The 19,945-nt window shown below is 42.4% G+C and overlaps 1 protein-coding gene across 2 annotated transcripts in view; it reads left to right on the top strand.

The window, feature by feature from the left end:
- Rnf150 (ring finger protein 150) overlaps positions 1-19,945 on the top strand; it is a 223,702-nt gene that overhangs the window by 79,641 nt on the left and 124,116 nt on the right.

Raw genomic sequence — 19,945 nt, 5'->3', positions numbered from 1 at the left:
TGCTTTTGAGGGCAGGGGTGTTCTTTATTGGAGTCTAAGGTGGTGTTTCAGAAATGTAATTTAGATACAGTGAACCTTAAAGTTCTCGTCATAGCCTCTTACGTGCTTCAAATGAATGACGACCATCATCCCTCTCTCCAAGGCCCAATGTGGATGAAGTGTTGCTCTCTAGCGGTACCTGTGCAGCTAGTTGACTAAAGATCTCAGGAACTAAGTATAGTGATGTAGAAGTTAGATTCAGTTCTCTGCCAGCCCCATGCTCCCAGAAATAAGACTTGGGCTCAAAATATATTTACAAATACCTTGGCCATATAGTTAGGCTCTACTTTGACTGGACTAACCCACATTAACCTACGTTCTGCCACATGGCTGGTTACCTGTGCTCATCCACCTCATCACGTCTTCCTGGATGAATCCCCCACCTGGCTCTATCCTCTTGGATGCCCCGCCTCCTATTTCCTGTCTAAGCCATAGTCCGTAGACGTTTTAATTGACAGGTGATACATCCATACAGCACACAAAATAGTCTCTCTACAAAATGGCTAGCTTTTTGGTCTGACTCACTCTTCAGCCGGCAAAGGTAAAATGAAGCAAAGGATTGGTCATGGGATCCAAGCAGCACAGATGTTTGGAAGCCACGGAAGCCATCAGCAGTTTGGGACTCCGTCGTGCGCTGTGCTTCCAACGACATGGAATCAGTGACTCATGAGCCCGAGCACCCGTTTTGGCCCTGGTGGGTGTCAGTAAATAACAGTCGTGTGGAAGCAGGGCCTGCCCCACGGCTTCCTCCCCGACTGCGGTTGCGTGTTTCCTAGAATGCTCTAATAACAACTCTGCATGGCAGCCACAGGCTTTGGCAACTGCAGAGTGGACTGTCGTCCAGCCATCAACGTGATTAGTAGAAAAGAAGGTGTTCATCTTAAACAGGAGCCTGCACATCTATTTAGGTAGGAGACAGAAATGCCACCATTTTTATAGAAATGCAATTGCCCCCAGCCCTCTCCTGGGTTCTGAGAAGGAAGGCTTTACCACCTTCCATTATTTAGGCTAAGTTCATGTTTCATAAGTGTTGACCTGTTGCACTGATCTCATCTTTGAACCGTCATTTCAACATTTCTGCAAATTTAAAAGTGTTTCCAATTTCTACTTGTCACCTGCAATTTCCCCCTTGTAAGGAAACCCTTCTCAGTAGGCTTCCTGCCATATCACAGACAGTTTTTCTTTAATTTATTCTTTATTTCAGCTTGAGTTTACATGGAGACTGTTTATGTTTTTAATTTCTTTAGAGTATTTCATACATGCAGTGTGTATTTATACCATTCCCATGTCCCCGTCCACTTTCAAATTCTCCCATATCCCCGTACTCACTCTCAAAATCATGATCTCTTCTTTAAATGCGCGCGCGCACACACACACACACACACACACACACACACACACACACACACACACACACACACACACACAAGCTGACTACATTTAGTGTTGTTGGCATGTCTGTGAATTTAGGGTTGAACTCCTAGGATTAGATAATCTATAAGGCAGCTCGTCCTCTCTGGAAAAAAATCGATTCTCTTTCATTCTGCACCCATTGATCGCCTACAGCTCTTCATCTGGGACAGAGGGAACTTGGGAACTTTTTCCCATCTCCGTTGGCATGTCGACTGGTGTTGTCATTATGTGGGTCTTTTTTTTTAGGCCTTGATATTGTTAAGATGTCATCCGTGCAGCTTCTCTATCATGTCTAGAGTCCACTGTGTCCCAGTAGGCATCTAGGTCCTTTGGTTCTTATAGTCTTTCCACCCCATCTTTGTGTCCCTCCCCGCCCCGAACCTTGGGTGTGGGCGTTACATCATAGATGTATCAGATGGAGCTGGGATCGCAGGTTCATTTACACTCTGCATTTTGACAAATTGAGGATCTCTGTGATATTCTCCATCTGCTGCAAAAAGAAACTTGGTTGATGAGGGGTGAGAACTGCAACCATCTATTGGTACAAGAAATAAGTATTTAAAATGATATTAGAAGCTATATTGATACAAGAGAATAGAGTCTATGCCTCTCCAGCTATGAGTACTTGATTAGGGTTATAGTGCTGGACAGTAATTCCCTCCTACCAAGCTGGCTTTTAGTCCAACACAGCTGTTGGTTACCCCTAAAATACAAGTGCCACTAACGCATCATGTCTTGCCAGGCTGTTCATTTTGTTTTACAGGTTTTTCAGCCACAGCTAAAGCCAACCAATTTCCCAGGGTGACTCATGGCTGAGTGAGTCACTGACCAAATTTTCTAATCTAGAAAACCCAGTGGTTTAATTGGCACTCATATCTCTTGTGTTGTGAAAGAGAGACCAAGAGGTTATCTTCCAAATGAACGTAGACACAAAAGTAAAAATAATACTGGGGATTCATGGGCTATAACTCCCATCTCAGATGCCCAAATGAATCATCTCTGCTTCCCCATGACACATGACAGTGCTATGGGTATGTGCAAGGAACAAGGAGGCTAACACTGCTAACATTTATTAAGTACTTAGGTTCATTGTACATTGTGTCTCACTTGACATTTATAACATCTCCCTTAGACCGTTTCATCTACTATAACACAATATCTGAGATGAAGTAATTTGAAAAGGAAAATAATGTTTTTTCTTAAGGATCTGGAAACAGAGATATCCAAAGTCAGGGAGCCTTGCAAGGTAAGAAAGAGTCTTCTTGCTGTGTCTACTCATGGTGGGAAAGCAACAGTCCTTGAGAAAGGAGAGGGTACTGAACTCCTCCTCCCAAGGCTTCCTCTTGCCTGCAGTAAAGTAGTGAGGCCACCAGTGAGGGAAGAGGGGTCAGTCCCACCGCTCAACATTGGGCAGGGACTAAATTTTTAACCCAGAAACTGCTGGACACATTCAAACCCTGGCAAAGAATAAAACCGCACGCTGAATTCAAAGCCAACAATGTATTTGTTAGTAGAGTGCGTCTACATGTATTTAGTCTCCACCCACACGACTTCTCTAGACAAGTTATTAGCACTCAGGCATCATGTGACTTTTGCAGGTTATACAGAGATCTGGGCTTTCTCTTTCAATTATTTCTGAGCCTTTTTAAACAAAAGTTTTGGCTCAGCCACTTGTAGAAGTCAATGTATGAGTTCTTCTCTGCCAAATGACAGGTCTCTAGACGTTATAAACTGTACTCTCCTCTTTCTCAGCTACCTAACCATCTCTTGGAAAAACTTGGAGATTTCCTTCCCAAATAGCCCTATGTTGATTATTTATTAAATCACCGCCCATAAATAAACTATTCTCAACTTTTTTCTTCCATGCTGATATTCAGATTGTGTCGTCCAAAGTAACATAAAGAAGCTCCCATAAAAAAAAACCTGGATCGCTGGATATGTGAGAGAAATTGTCAGATGTCTCTTTCAAGTTTCCATGAGACATTTATTCCCTCTGCCAGGATACCCAGAAGATAAGACAAGGGTGGGGGCCTTAAAACACTTCCCTAAACGTGGCTTGTGTCTATGTGTCTAGTGATGGTGAGAGTGGAGAAAAGAAAGCTACCACCACCATCCCCAGAGCTCAAAGGCAAAAAGGTAGAGCGGAGGGAAATGAACTGGAAATGTGGGATGTGAGAGACTCTGTTTTTTCTTGATTCCATTTACACAGTCTGCTATTGATTTTCCATTGGGCACAGTTGGCACCTGCCTGTAACTTTTGTTTTCCAAGTGCTTTTAGGATTTAGTCTCTTCAGGGTACAGTGAAAACTCAGGAGTTACAGTGACAGAATCAACTTGTGTTTTTACTCCTGGTCTTGTTGGACTTGCAGAGAACAAGTCTCAAGGGAAGGAAACGCAACTTGAAGTGGCTGAACTTTTTAATAAAGCCAGTTTTTGAGAGATGATTGATGTTCCTCTGTGACTGGGCTAGGAGAGGGAAGGTGACAAAATAAAGAGACCTGGAGACTTGGGAGGTCACCTGATACACAAGCATGAGGACTTAAGCTTAGGTTCCCAGGACCTCTGTGGAAAACCAGACTCATTTGCACGTCTGTAATCCCAGTCCTGGGGGAAGCAAACACAGGCTGATCTCTGGGGCTTCACCCAGTCTGGATGAAAGCTGAGCTCCTGGTCTGGAGACTAAGAGATGCTGAGGTGGAAAGTGATAGGAGGAAGACAGCAGGTGTCAAAATCTAGCTTCCACAAATTCACAGGCACATGCATGCATGCATGCTCTCTCTCTCTCTCTCTCTCTCTCTCTCTCTCTCTCTCTCTCTCTCTCTCACACACACACACACACACACACACACACACACACACACGCAGGCACTCATGTCTGGGGCATATTGATTTGCCTTTATTAAGTGTGCTAAAGGGAGTTCTATTTGTCTGAAGCAATTTTGTTCTTTAAGTACCATCTCACATTTTATGCGAGACTTAAACCTCCAGGTGGGACCTTTTGATCGGCGCACACCTCAGCAAAGAAAGCACAGCTCACAGAGAGTGTCACTGTTACTCTCACAGCCACATGTGAGGCACTGATGACAACGTCTGGAAAATGCCCGATCGAGGCACCCTAACAATATTCCATTATGCATGCACAAACATGGTCTGTGTGTCTCCATGCAACTGGATGATCTTTAAAACTCTGAAATATTTTCAGTGTAATCATATCAGTAGGTCGTCTAGTATCTTATGTTTAGAAGCACTGCTGTGAATTGAATTTAAAATGGTTACTTGTAGCTGCCATCTGCAATGCATTAATTATGTTGCACGCAGATATACATTTGATATGTGTCACAGTCTCTCTTGTGTGCTGTGTTGATGCTGATGGATGGGCTTTATTGACCTCTGAGTGCTCAAGAACCTAACCTACTAGCCATGGCTCTCGCTGGACTTACGCCTACTTGGTTATTGGAAAGTAACTTCACTTTCCACTTCCTACTGATGATGCCACAGCTTCGGGTTACTACACTTTCCTCTAGGAAAATATTTGTCTTGGGACGCTCTGGCTCTGTGAGCACATGATTTTTATTTCCCTGGGTGAGGTGTGCTGACTTAGATGATTCTTGCCACCTCTTCCTTCTCTGCGTGTTCTCTAGTTCCCCCGACCCCGCCTCTCGCCTCTCTCTCCCACTCTTCGGCTCCTCACTGACCTCAGAGTTCTCCATCTGTACTTCATTTCCATCCGATCCCTGTTCCGTTATCTGACGAAAATACTCCTGGGAGGTGCACATACGACGCTCAACATTGGAAGTTAATTTTCGGTCTAAACATCTCCCTAGCTAAGCTTCAATCTTGACCCATAGCCAACTGCGTTCAGATCTTTCGATGTAGGCTTTGCACAGCATAGCAGGTGCTTGACTAATTTTTTAAATAAATTAATGTTTCTAATATCACCCCATTACTAAACAGGTTAATATGGTGAATATTTTGGATAATGATGTGAAAAATAACTTTAAAATGTAAAACCGCCAACCAGACACATGCTACTGGAGATATTGCTAGGAGCCACTGAGTGAAATATTTGTTTGTTTGTTTGTTTATAGTGAGGCACTTGCCATGAATATTGTCTGATCAGAGTCTACCTACAAACTACTTCAACTTCATGAAAAAACATTGCTAAATCGTCATATGTCAGTATACATGATTATCTGTTTGCTTTGAAAGTGTCATTTCTCTTCAAATAGTCACACTACATGGAAACAAACATTTTTCCGGCCACGTTTAAATCTCCACATGCATGTGATGCTTGTTAACGAACTTGTATCGCTAATTACCCAGTGTCTTTTCTTAATGTCACACAAGTGACAGAGATCGGCTTCTCCGAGCATTCCCAGCAAAGATGAAATCTACTTTCACAGCTGGGAATAATTCGCTCCTTGGCATACAGCATCTTAGCTTTCTCTCTTGGGAAAATTCGTTTTTGGCCCCACAGTTTATTACAAAAATGATTCAGGCTTCTGTTTACATGATGAAAAAATGCAAAATAAATGGTACTCTTTTACTGGGAAACTGGGAGTAGTGCCTTCAAAGCAATTTGAAAATTCCAAATCTGTTCGAGTTATTTTGTTTCCTTCAGAAGAAAGTGGGGGCTTCTAAAGTTCTAACTCAACTCTGTGTTTTGTCCATGGAATTGATTCTTCTTGTTGTTGCTAGATAATCTGCCCAGTGAAATAAGGGTTTTCTCAGCAGGTGCCAGGCTATAAAAGTAAAACAATGCATCAACTTTAAAAAACAAAAGATTACAATGGCCTTTGGAATGACATGTAGTGTATGTGTGGGTGCTAGATTTCATGCTTTAGGAAAGCCTAAGGGAGACAGGGAGGTGCTGAGAATAAGTGATCTTACTTAAAAATAAAAAAGAAGGCCAGCATGTAAGCGGAATGTCAAATTTAAAAAAGAAATAAAAGGCTCGAGCGGCAGCGATGTCTCAGCAGGCGAGAGCACGGCAGAGGACACGTTTGGTTCCCAGCACCTACACTGGGAGGCTCACAATCACCTGTAAACCATGTCCATGGCAACTGCCAAACCTTTTCTGGCAGTGTACTGCACTCACATGCATGCACATACATGTGCATAAACACACATGCACACAGACACACATACACACAGGCACACACACATATACACACACAAGCATAGATACATACACAGACACACATACATAGACACACATGTATACATGCACATATAAGCAAATGCACACACATATGCACACAGATACACAGACACACAGGCACACAAATACATACACACATGTATACACACATGTATACACATACATCACATACACACATACACATTCTTATATATACACACATGTACACACATATGCACACACATAAAAATTTTAAATGTTTTAAGGGCAAATAGAGGTCAGTATTCCTTCCAGTAATAAGGAGAGTCATAAATCCATATCCTACCATATAGTCAGCCACTATAAATATCACTTCTTATGCTCAGATAAAGAGCAGAATGAAAAAATAAAGAGAAATGACAAGTCTCTAGTGAGCAGTAAGTCAAAGTCAAGGAACCTGGAAGTCAGATAAAGAATTAAAAAAAATGGCGGGGCTGGAAATGCCTTAGCTGGTTAAAGCACTAGCTGCACGTCCAGAGGACCCTGGTTCAATCCCCAGAACCCACAGGGCAGCTCACACCTGTCCGTGACTCCTGTTCCAGGGGATCCAACTTTCTCAAACAAATATACGTGCAGGCAAAATACCAATGCACATGAAATAAAAATAAATAAAAAAGTTTACATAAAATATTGGAAAACCTCGACTGAGCGTTCTACGAGTTACAGCAATTGTGAGCTCAGGGTTTCTTTGGGGTAGAAGTTGATTACAATTATCAGGGTATGACGAGCTGATTAGTTAAGAAATTCACTTGCTTTGCTTGTGCTGTGCTTTGGGGCTTGGGGTGTCATATTGTGAATACTTTCTTTCCTTTGCATTGACTGTTGTCTGACATAGTATCATCAAGGTTTCTCTGGCGAATTTATAAGTTAGCAGTGCCCACAAGTAGACTGCAATTAGGACTTTCCTTATCAAAAAAGGAATATACTGACTGCTTTGCAATAGAGATTCACTAACTAACCAATGATGTTCCATTCATACAACCCATCATTCTAAATGAGGGGTGCGTTGTCCAAAGTCTCTAGAGAGCTGTTGAACATACCACTAACACCACTTCCGAAAGGGGCTTCACGTGCTGAAGTCTGTTTTGTTTTGTTTTGTTTTGTTTACCATATGAAAGATAATATCCGAGTGCCGAGTCTGGTATTTTCAGACAGCTGTGACCTAGCCCTCCACTGTCGTGGACTCTTCGTCTCTGGCTTAGTCATGCAACAAATTTTGCAAGCACTTTCTGTATTCCAGAGACAACATAGAGTGCAGCAGTGGAATAGGTCAGGCACAGCCCTGCGTGCAAACTTTAAACTGAATCTCCCTAGGGTGGAAAGGGCAGCTATATTTTCCTTGTTCCTCATGCCTGCACTATGGATATTTTTAGAAGCCTTTGCATGCACTTCCTGTATGTACTGGTACAGATTTACGATTCTGTCAGCCCCAAACGCCCTGTCGTTCTGCCTCTCAGTTCCTCCTTCCTTCTAGAACCACGACTGCCTCCAATCATTCAGGATGTTATTGAAACACAGCTTCAGAAAAACAGCTCTTGCCTTGGTGCTGTCCTCTTTCCTCCTCCCCCAGGCCTGGGCCAGGAATTGCCATAAGGGTGTAAGGGCTTCCACTCTAGCAAGCCCTAAAGGATATTTATTAAATTGAAAAACGGCACCATGGAAACACCTTGGAAAATTGTTCACTGGTTTACACTAAACACATCAGTTTAATCCTAATGGTTTACAGGCTCGATTTCCTGACTCTTCAGATGTGTGCATATCACCAGATGTCACCTATGCTATGATGAGTGAGTGTCCTGTGAACCGGCAACTCCCACGTGCATAAAGGAGATGACGGGGCAGAGGGTGTCACTCTAGATAGGCAGACTACTTCATGAGAGTCTCTGCCTCATGGCACTGTGTTCTTATAACTGACATGTCTCCTGAAACATTAGTAATATTTGATTAATATTATTAACACATATTAACTTCCCACTTCAGCCCTTCGGAACATGGACGTTTCCTTCCACTGCTATTAAGAGCATTGAGCAAGGGCACCCTTTCCCTTGTGGCTCCACTAAGCGTTCCTTAGCCTTTTTCTCCGGCGGTGCGAGCATTCATCTGCTCATGGCATTAGAGTCTGTGAGGGTGAACCAGTGAGCAGCAGGAAGGAGCTTTCACCTGGAGCCTTTCCCATGCTGGCCCACACCAAGAGCACCCTTGACTTCACGAATGCTGCTTTTGAGACTCCTCGGAGGCAGAGAATCCTGAGTTATTCGTACTAGACCTTTCCATCCGAGCCTTTATCCTTCACTTCCCCAAGCTGACTCTCTATCCTGCTCGAACAGCACCCTGACCTTCCTCTACCCCCAGTCTCCAGCACTACCCTGCTCTTCCCATTTCTGTCCTTGTCACTTAATTATTTGTATACTGTGTTTATCTTGGGACTAGATGACCTCACCCAGTGTACTGTCCAATTTTATCTATTCTGCAGTGACATAACAGCATCTCCTTCCTTTGGAAGGCTGAATCATATTTCATATAACATTTCTTCCTATGTGTATGAGGCGTTTAGCTACCCATCACTCATAGATGAATACTTCAGTTCATTTTGCGTCTTGCATATTGTGAGCAGTGGTCCAGTGAACCTCTGTTACTGCAGAGATCTCTTTGAGAACTTGCTTCAACTCATCTGGACATTTGGTGCCATGGTGTACAAAAAAAATGGTGTTTGCTTGGCATAACCTATGATTTCTTCTGCCTGGGGGAAGTATTGTCAGGGTCCATTGTTTCATAAAGATGTCCAACTTCTTTTAAATCAGTAATGATAATGGTAAGGAGAGTCATTGTTAACTTCCTTTTACACCAACACTTTAGTAAAAGACAGCATAATCCTTATTGCTTAGAATACCAATGGTAAGTGCTAACCGTTACTCCGATTTAACAATCCTAGAAGTTTAACCAGGGTTCGAGGTGGTGTGCAAAGAATTTGTTTGACCTAGTAAGCTTGCACTTAAGTGTTGCAGAGAATGTCTGGTTTACATTATGTAGCCCTCCTCATAGGGCATAACAAAAATATCAGCCACTCCAGAGGAGGGGGATCAGGAAGTCGCATGGGTATCATGTGATAGAAGTCTGTTTTCTGCGAAAAATCAAGGAAATAGCATATTCAGCAACTGGTATAGAATCCAGGAGAAGTCCTTGCTTGACTAAAAAGAGATGTGTTTTCTGTGGTTTCTACATAATTTTCCGTCACAGAGAATATGAGTTCACACGTTATATATAGTCAGCCTCTCCATTAAAGTGCAGGTAGGTCATGGGTCCTTGTAAGAGTAGCTGTTGAAACCATTTATGTCATCCTTTCTTAGAATCACCTGCTTCCTAAGGCCAAGGAAATAAATGATCATGAGTGAGCGGTGAACATTTGTGTGTATCAGGTATTCATGCATACATGTTCACACGAGTGTGCGTGTGTATGCACATGCATGTAGAGACTAGAGGTTGATAACACGTGTCTTCCTCTATAATGGACCTCCTTATTTCCTGAGACGGGATCTCTCACTGGGTCTGGAACTCTGATGAGAAAGAGTAGCTGATCTACCAGCTCCAGAATCCAGTGTCTCTAGCTCACCAAGAGCAGGGTTACAGGCTGCCACATCCAGCTTTGCCCAGGGATGCTGGGATCAAGTCATTTGCTCGAACAGCAAGCATTTATTAAGTCCCAACCCCAACCTCGTTCATTCTAACAAACAATGCTTGTTTGAGCGAATATTACGGATATTTGTGATTTTCATTTCAAGGTATTTCCAAAATTAAGATCACTATAGCAAAAGAAAGCCCCCAAATAGTTAATTGCCTCTTAGAACATGGGGTTTGCTGACAGGTTCAGGTTTTAACTGGAAATAATACTGATTTTAGTACTGGGAAAGCAAGAATACAAACAAAACGTCACAATTACCCTTGAGGACCATATAAATGTGTTAAACTAAAGAAACACTTCATTTTCTCTGTACTCCTAATACTGAGACTAGCATTTAAACCTCAGACAAGCAGCAGTTGGTGCCTGGAAACAAGCTGAAACCTTACAGTCCTCACACAACCAAAGAAGCTGACAGCATAGAGCCCCACTGCCTACTTCATTTTTCTTTCTTCTCCAACATTCCCTACTGACAGGAAAATTCATACTCCATTTGCCTAATGAACCATAAAGCTGGAATTTCCTAAGAGCAATGTCTATAACAGTCATGGCAAACTTCCAGAATTTTCCAGCAGAAAACGGGCCTCTCTCTCTCTCTCTCTCTCTCTCTCTCTCTCTCTCTCTCTCTCTCAAACTGTCAAGCTGTTGGCAAAATACAGCCCCCTATTAAATGACGAAGACTAAACCAATGGTTTTGGAAACATGCCCCGTCCTTCAGCAGAAACCTAGGAAAGAGCTGGCTAAGTGACTAGGCATCTCCTGTGGTCACACACAATGGAGATTAATCACCAGGGATTCTAACTAATTTCAGCCACTGCCTCTTAATGAATGTCAAATGTTAAAAGCCCACCAGCCTTTGTCCCCTCCTGACATTAGTGCATCTGAGTGGGACTGTTGTCTAGTGCTGCACACAGAAATGTGATTAATTCTACAGGGGTGGGGGTGCGGGTGGGGGTGGGGGTTGGTTCCAGCTTGCCCCAATACCACGCATGCAGCAGGCAAAGTGAGATTTTGATAGTGATTCCATCAGTAACAGAATCGGCTTAGCTCTGGGAGACATCATCGATCTTAGTCTAGCTTTAACTTCCTGCCAGATTTACTCTACATTAAATCTGCATTTGAATGGAGCAAAGTTGGTTCAGAACTGTGGGGGTGGGGGGAGGCATATTTTTGCAGATGTGCGTTTGTCTGTGTAGGTGGAAACTAGAGGTCAACTTCGGACGTCCTTCCTTGGGAGACACACACCTTGTTGTTACTATTGTATTTTGGATTTATTTTGTCTTCTCTTATTTGTAGACGTGTTCTGCCTTGTATATATGTGTTCTTTGTGTGTTCTGTGAAAGCTAGAAGAGGGTGTTAGGTCTTGTAGACCTGGAGGTGAGAAAGTAACCACATGTCTTTGGAATCAATCAAAGGAAGCCTGACTGGGACCCATGTCCACTGTACTCCTGGGGTTCGGCTTCTCCTTCATCACTAGTGACTTCACTTTCCAAAGCTGGCCAACTGCTAGGAGGGAATGATAGCAGCTTCCTCACCCAAAGTCCTCCCAAGGACCTGCCCTGCAGTGCACAGTGAACATTATCATAGAGACTGTGGAAGGACTTATTCAGCAGTAGCTCCAGGTTTTAAACACTGAAAGAGTATCTCGACTTTTCTCTCACATGTAAAGATTTAGAGTGTTAATTAGACTAAGCCACACCCCCAGGCCAATGACACTTAAATAATTGACGTTTATTAAGGAAATATTAACAAGCTGTCTTTCGGTGAAAATGCTAAAATCTTTGTCTGAAAAACTTCCACCACCTGTGAATGATGGTTCGCCTAGTGGTGGAAGGGCAGAGCGTTTTCTTCCAGGTCATGAATCTTCAAATTGGATCAAATCACTACTTAAGGTTCACGCTTGGGATTCCCCCCCCCCCCCCCCCGAGATGCCTGGCTGTATTCAACCTTTCAAGTTGCTTGCTAGTTTTCCTGTCTCTGGTTTCGTTAGTTCGTTTGGTTGTTTGTTTGTTTTGCTTTTCTTCTTTATGTTTTTTGTTCTTTACAAGAGGTTTCGCTTTCCCCAACTCCTTCGATGATGTCATTTCAAGCCTACATATATTTTGAAGGCTCTCTTTTTCTTACCAGAGTTTCCTGAGGCAGACTGGCCTGTTATGTAGTTTGTCAGCTAATTCCAACCCGGTGGGCGGATTGCTCATTTGCTTTATAATTAAGGACCGAATGGGGTGGGGGATGTTTATTGTTCTGTGTGTACACTGACAAGGTCTCTCTCCTGGGACCCATTAGCTCTCTGAAGCTGCAGAGGACTAGAAGGGCAGAACACAGACTGATGACATAAAGTATCTCAGTAAGGTTTACCTTAATGATACAGCAATTCATGATTTTATATATGCTAGTCAAGTAAGACATGTGGAAGATAATTCACCAAATTCTCTTCTTATACGTCTGCTAATTCTAATTACTAATTAGAATTAGAATTACTAAATACGTCTAAAAACTAATTCTCTCTGTGCCTCCTCTCCCTCTTCTGGCCAGCACTAATGTACACAGCAAGTGCACAATACATGCTGGTTGGATAAATACGTAAAGGCAGAATAATGACTAGTCATTATTCTAGAACTCGGTAGATGCTGGGCGTTCTACAGTATCTGCGAGGACTTCCCATTTGTAATCTCACATCTGTGGGAAGGTGAGGTGAGAGATGAGAATTTAGTCGACTGCATTGCAACAAATACAGACGAAAAGCAGCCGAGGGAAAGGCTGAACATGTTCAACAGTAGAATGACATAGGTATTAGAAGAATGGCGTCTTCAGCACTATTCTTTAGGAAAGGGTCACCCTGTGTGAACAATGAAGGTAGGTTTAGAGGATGATATACTTTTTTGTAGTGTTTCTGCCTGTCTCCTTCTCCAAGACTCCATTCAGTTGCTCACAACATGGGTATCAGAATGTGCTAGGAGAGGAAGATGCCTCCTGCTTTCTCAGACTATCTGTTTATTCCCAGGCCTTACGAATGGGCTTGGTCACTGAATTATCCTCAGGCTGAGGGATGAGTTACAACTGGCAAAGGCAGCCCCAAACACTGTGTGCTCCCAGCTCTTTGTATCCAGGAAGCCAGTTATGTGACATTTCTAGGGAACTCAGTTTTCCCTTGTCACTCTACATTCCCCAGCAACCCACTAACAAAGTACATATGTTCTTTCTGTAAGAGGAATGTTGGGGGAGGGAGAGAAACACCAGGAAAGAAATGAGCACAGGCTGGAAGAGCTGGGGCTGCCCAAGAACTGGTATCCAAACCCCTGGTTGAGCAAACGTCCCGCAAGGGGATTGCACACCTTGGTCCGAAATCCTGTGCCAACTGAAGGTCCCCATGGGCATTTTTGCTTGTGTAAAGAAGTTTTCCCATCACCTTTTATTCCTGAGTTATTATCAATGTCTTCTTTACACACTTCCCAAATTTTAGTAGCTGTCATTGTGACCATCATTGAGATGTTGCTGGCACAGCCTTCTGCTCAGCTAGGCATGGAGTGAGAATCACATCTGTGAGTCTCCTGATCACTGGTTGCAGGGAGCAGTCAGTGAGACAGCTGCACAGCTTGGCTTTAGCCTCAGAACTTCCCCTATGAGTCTTGCCAATTGCACAAAATCATTAGTATCATGCATCTCTCTCCCATGTTCAAAGGATTGATTCCAGGGACGTGGAGTAGAGAAAGGGGACAAAGAAACACCAGGAACAGGACACCAGGAGGAGAGGGGCACCAAGAAGCTTTGGCCTTGAACATTATGGACAATCTGATTTCCTTCTCCCTAGAGCAAGGGGACACGTCTATGCCCGGGGCACATAATGAGAAGGCGGCATATGGACCCAATAGCTGAAGCATGTGGAAAGGGAAATTGCCTCTGAAGTGAACTGTCTAACATTTATCACATGTTCTTATTCAACCCTTATGTTTAGTTAATTCTCCGAACCCTGACTTCGTTAGTCATAGAAACAAAAGGTTCCAACAGCCATGTGCAGATTTAATGACTGAGCCTCTTTTCCTCTGTGACTTCTAACCCCTGACTTCTGATGCTATTCAATGGCATAGCTCAGTAGACATGATCTTTCATTGGAGCACACAATTATGCTGGAGGGGACCAGAAATGGCTTTTACTGTTCGATGACCTGACAGAGAATTTTTTCTTGACCCAGGTCTACTTCAGGCTCCCCCTGAGCTCTGACAATCAGGTAGAGATTCTTGTATTCCAATTTTTGATCTTTTTATTTGTCACTGTATTGTGAGTGTTCCCAAAAAAAACTGCTAACTTGGTTCAGCAAGACTCCACCTTCAACTTGGTACTTCATCCCAGCACATTCTGATCCACTGGTCCTGCCTATTCCTTGACTAAAAACTCCCGTAGTTAATGGACTTTGTTTTTTAAATTAAACTGTGTTCTAGACTAAGCCTTCCTCAATTGTGACAGCCCTAAGGAAAGCTTGCTCCCAGACTTTAGGAACTAATCAGCCCCTGAGGTCCTTGACCTCCAAACCACCAATGTTCACTTCTCCTTCAGTGTAAAAGGCCTGTCTAACCCAGTTCTTACTCTCAACTTGGTTTTTCTTCATTGTAACCAAATGAAAGACCCTCTATTGTGATGATCTTCTGAGGGAAACAAATCGTGAAAGGATATGTGTAGTCTTTAGCATGAAAGTCACTAAGTGATCTGAGGATATAGGAAGGGAGGGTTTGGTCATCCATAGGACCTAGATGACTGGCTTACCTTTGCCCTAGGTTGCTGCTTTGAAAGATTAGGTATTATTGGCAACAGGAAGAGGCACTACAAACATGTCATACATAGCAACAGTGTTCTCCATGCTGTTCATACTCTCTGAACTGTGCTTCTGAGAGGATCTGATGACCTAGATTCCTGGGTGGGTCCTAGTCTTGCTTGGCAGAGAGGAAGTTGGACTCAGCCATCTGCTTTCCTCCCAAGTTGGTACCCTGTTCATGTAACAGTAATGGTGCTCTGCCTCGGGATGTGGAATGCCATCCCACCTGCCTACAGACAATCTAAATTATGCCCATTGGGAAGGGGAAAGAAAGATGAGAAAACATCTTTACATATTCTCAAGGACCAAAGATCCATGAAAGTATGCTATAGATAATAAAGCAGAAAAGCTTAACACAATTAAAAAACTAAAAAAGGTACTCATGAAGGATTTTTTTTTACCATGGGGCCAATAAGATGGAATAAAACTATATACAAAACAAAACAAACAAATGAAAAAACCACAGTGACCAAAATGAGAGAAGAGTGCTTTGTGGATTAATACACTAAGCAATCAAGATTCTGGTGCACCATGACTATTAAAAAATGGACTGGGATATGATCACGTGAGGGCTCAAAGTCAGATATGATCAAGTAAGGACTAGAGTTCTAGATATCTAGAACCCACATAGAAGAGAGTCTTTTCCTGTTGTGCGGGGAGTTCCTGGGGTTCACTGGCCAGCCAGGTTAGCCACATCAAGGCTTAATGAGAAAACTTATCTCACGACGTACAGTGAAGAGTGATTGAGGAAGACACCCAACATGGACCTCTGGCCGCCACATGTACACACATGCACATCAATCCCTACACATGTGCATACATACCAACATGTACACAAATGCAAAAGAAGTTAAGGAGAGTGATGTTTCTGGAGCAGGTGAACTTGGAAGTGACTTGAAGGGTCCGTGGGCTAATGCTGACTACAGGCCAAAGTTAGAAAGCAACATTAAAAGGCTGAGCTATCATCTCCATGTTTGAAAGAGATCTTCCCTACAAGCTTGATAGATAGGTCCTGTCAGAGACACAAAGAAACCCTGCCTTCTGGAACCCTGAATCACTGAAATAGCTTTTGTTCAGGAGCCCTCTTGAAGTGCTTAGCATTAAAGATGCATGAATGTTGTTTGCTCAAAGCAGACTTGAAAATTTGAGGAGGTTTCCATAAGCACTTCCAGACTGTAGCTATTTAAATCTCAGTTTAGTCCTTAAACATATGCCGCAGGCTGGCAGTGGAGGGCAGGAGGCTCAACGGGAATGATGATTAAAGTTCAGCACACATTTCTAATCCTTTAAACAGCTCAGTTAAGCTGTCATTATAGCACTCTCAAAGACATCGATCTGAACTAAAACATGTTCTATGATATCTCAGTTGGTAGAATGTCCCCCCTAGCATATAGCAAATCTGGATTTGATCCCCAACACTGCATAAACTAGGCATGATGATGCACATCTTTAATTCCAGCACTCAGCAGTTCAGAGTCATCCTTGGCTACATATGAAGCTCAGGGCTAGCCTGGGCTACACATGTTAAGGGAAAAGTAGAAAAATGAGCAAGAGTATGTAGTTTTCCAGAAACTTTGATTTAAGATATTTATCATTTCAGATTTTATTTAAAAATAAAATCTCTGAGAGGAAAATCATTTTAAACACTACAGTTTGTTTTGGAATTCACCTATGAAAATTCTCTTAAAATAAAGATCTGATTCTTGGTATTCTCCTAAATCTAGCCTTTGAGTCAAAGACTATTAAGCATCATGATGATACTCAAGGAAGGAGAGGGAGAAATGTTCATAATAAAATAACCAAGATAAAGTGAGAAAAGTAATTAAGTCAATGCCTTTCATCTAGGGTAGCTTGATTCCCAGAAGGGAATTTCTTGCCCCAATTCAGCTAGAGGCAAACAAAAGATCATTGTCCCAGTCCCTTAAGTTGGAGTGGATGGTTCTGGCTATATTATGAATTATAGATATGTCATAATTTTAAGGGCTAACTTGCAAATACTGTAACTTTGGACAGGGAGGAAACAGGGAGCTTAGATTCAGATTTCTGCCTTTCCCTTCCTCTTCTCTATCTCCTACTTGACCTATAAAATCCTGTACCTTTAGTTCTTCTAATCCCTTTCCTAAGTCTCATTTTTTTTAAATTTAGGGGCATGTATTTTGAGAAGACATGATAAACTAAGAGAGTAACCATTGTAAATAATGATAATTGACATGTCAATTTTCTTTAAATCCATCTCTGTCATACCATTTTAAGTATCATCCCATAAAACACAGAAGATATTTACTGTTTCTCATCTTACATATCTTAAAATTATATATATATATATATATATATACATACATACATACATACATACATACATACATATAAAATCTCAGATCTTGTGTGGTAGACCAGTGTCCTATTTGGATGAGAAATGAGCATGAGGAGACTGCTCGGGCAGAGATGCCCAGATCAGCTTGCTGTGTCTTTGAGAAGGTTATTTCACAGGTAGTTGCACCCCAGGGTTCTTGATCCTTCTTTAGGCTCAGTGAACCCCAACCATGTTGTGATGTTGGTGCTGCCTAAATCCCAGCAAGGGCTGGAGTGCTGCCTCAGGTTGCTTCGATTTGCTTAGGGATTGGGGAGAGAGCTTCTCAGTAGCTCTCTGTAGACCTCCTCACACTCACTTAGCATTTAATTTAGGCACTTCTGCAGCTTTAGAGTGCAGCCCTAACTGTCTATATTGGGAGGGGAGGGGGGACTTTTATCTCAGGTTAGTTGGGTTCTAAGCCCCATGTTGGGCGCCAAATTTTGTGCTAATTTCTTACTCCAATAAGCCCATATAAAAAAAACACACAACCCAGTGAAATGATATGATATGATATTTATATGCCTAGATTGGGCAGATCTATCACTATACTAGCTTATTCCCCAGCTATGAGACCCCTTACTATTTGCAATTTCTATTGGCTATGTGGTTCCACTCCATATTGGCTTCCACCTCCTCTTCCTCCATCCTCTCTCTTTCTGCCTCCACTCTTCAAGACCTCCAGTCCCACCTTTCCATTCCATAACCCAATTACAGATTCTAGCCTTTATTTTGCCAGTTAGAATGGGGAGAAGGTTTAGATGGGATCACCTGAGTATGTGATCTACCCCTCATTGTGGGCAGCCCCTCTTAAGGAAGGAAAATTAATATCAGAATAAAACAGCACCAGGGCAACCCACAACAGTAGCTTTATATAGAACCTTGGGAGGCCAGACTTGGGAAGAAGCCAAGTAAATGTATTTTGAAATCAAAGTGATGTATTCAGCTTGAGTGTCTACCATTTACAATCACAATGTCATTAAAAACACTTGACATTTTCAAAGGAAATGCTTTTTCCTACCAAGATAAAATATTTTAAGCTTGAGTCCATAGAACAGAAAGGAATCAGCCACAAATGGCTGAAATTATTTCTTAATGAGTATAAAGTATTAGGAATCCAATTCTTGAAGGAGTAACCTATGGAGACATAAAGACGTCAGAGGAGTGAGTCAAAGAATAGAGGGAAGAGGCAGAGGTCTTAGGGGCTTGAAAGTACAATGACCCCACAGTGACAGTCACATGCCATTACCCATGCTTCAAAAAGACTAGGATACACAGGAACAACAGCAAATTCAAAGAAGAATGGTGGACTTTGGTTAGTAATGGTATGCCAAGGTAGGTTTGCCAGCCAGGAATACACTCACTGATGTTTCATGTTGATGGGAGACAGTAAGGAAAGAACTCTGGAAGAGTTTGTTGAGGTGGGGTGCATATGGAGATGCTCTGTATTTGCCATTCAGTTTTGATGTGAAATAAAAAACTGTCCTAAAAGTACATTCTAATAATTAAAAATAAATAGGCCCTTGATGACTCTATAAGGCCCTGTACATAAAATGACAGTGACTGATGCCTTTGGGAGAAATAGGAGTGTGAGGAAAGAAATTGACTTCAGAGAAAGAACGTAAGTTCCACGTGAGAGTTGTAACACGTAGAGACATCCAGCAAGACACCAAAAAATAATGCACTAGACCTTAATAGCTGTGCTATAGTTCCTTACAAAGTGAGTTAATATATGATAATATTGACTTCATAGATAGAGTGCACTCACTGTGCTATGGTTCCTTGCAAAGCAAGTTAGTATATGATAATATTGACTTCATAGACAGGATTCACGCACTGGGCAGAGATCATCTAAATAGGTTCTAATTTTTCTTTGGTTGGTGAGATGCTCTGACCTCCGGGGATACTCTGGCAGAAGGACAGAAATATGCAGTTCACCTCCGGGTCCATTGAGACCCTGGTGGAGCACATTTTCAAAGGAGAATAAGGAAGAACCACAGTGGAATGAATGATTAAGGTCATTTGAAGAGGAGGTGGAGGTTGGGGGGAAGATCAAGAAATCCCATAGACAAGACCAATGATGACAAGGAAAGTTCCAGCAAAAGTCAATTGTCTCCCACCTGCACAGATATTGAGCAGAATGAAAGCTCAGAAATGTACCAGAGATTCAGAAGCTGGGTTGTGTTTTCACCCCTGAAAGGAACCTCAAGTGACAGTAGGAATTGAGCCAACAGCAGATGTTGACTTATTACCTTTAGTCAAGAATTAATAGCATGTAAGATGTATAAAAGCTGTTGAAGTGCTTTTTACATGTGTGTGTATCAGGCTCTGGCGTGACATGCACCTTTACATTACTGTATATAATTCATGTGTGCGTGTGCGTGTGCGTGTGCGTGTGCGTGTGTGTCTTTGTGTGTACACCCAAATGCATACCCCTATGGAAGTCAGAGAATGACTAGTGGGTGTCTGTTATCTCCT

Source organism: Rattus norvegicus, chromosome 19 (assembly GCF_021556685.1).
Source record: "Rattus norvegicus strain SHRSP/BbbUtx chromosome 19, alternate assembly SHRSP_T2T, whole genome shotgun sequence".
NCBI lineage: Eukaryota > Metazoa > Chordata > Mammalia > Rodentia > Muridae > Rattus > Rattus norvegicus.
Note: the sequence above shows the minus strand (reverse complement) of the source record. Positions and strands in the feature narration are given on the sequence as shown.